This window comes from Populus euphratica, unplaced genomic scaffold (genome assembly GCF_000495115.2).
Source record: "Populus euphratica unplaced genomic scaffold, PopEup_1.0 scaffold163.1, whole genome shotgun sequence".
Classification (NCBI taxonomy): domain Eukaryota; kingdom Viridiplantae; phylum Streptophyta; class Magnoliopsida; order Malpighiales; family Salicaceae; genus Populus; species Populus euphratica.
Genome location: NW_011499948.1, coordinates 719,768 through 720,314, shown reverse-complemented (window position 1 = coordinate 720,314; position 547 = coordinate 719,768).

Genomic DNA, 547 nt, shown 5'->3' with positions numbered 1-547 from the left:
TTGTTGACTAATTATTGAGTGAGTGACCACATCTTGACTTGGTGATAATTTTTATCTTTTTGTCTAAACAAAACATCATTGTCAACATAAAAGTTTGAATAAACTTTCCTTTTGAAAGTTCTAGGAAATTGTCTTATCTTTCCAACATAAAAAAAAGGTTATTTAGACTTCTAGAACTCGAGATACGAGTTGAACACTAAACAGTGTCTGGGCTGTAGGACATATTTGAACTTCTATGTTGTTGCTACAATTTGAATTTGAAAACAACCTTTTTGAATCTTGGATTCCCATGAAAGTTTTATGCCTATATCTTAGCTTTCCATCCATATAGAGCAGACCTAAATTCAAGTTCTACAACTCTAGTTATGATCCAATGACTGAACAATGTTCCAGTTTGGACTGAACCAACATCTTTTTTCTAAACTTGGCTCTCTCATTGTCTTTTAAATTTCAGAAATTAAACTCATAAATCAATCCTTTTATGTATGTGATAGGCCTGTATTTAAGATGAACATTTACTATAAATTAAAGGTATCTTATAGTATTA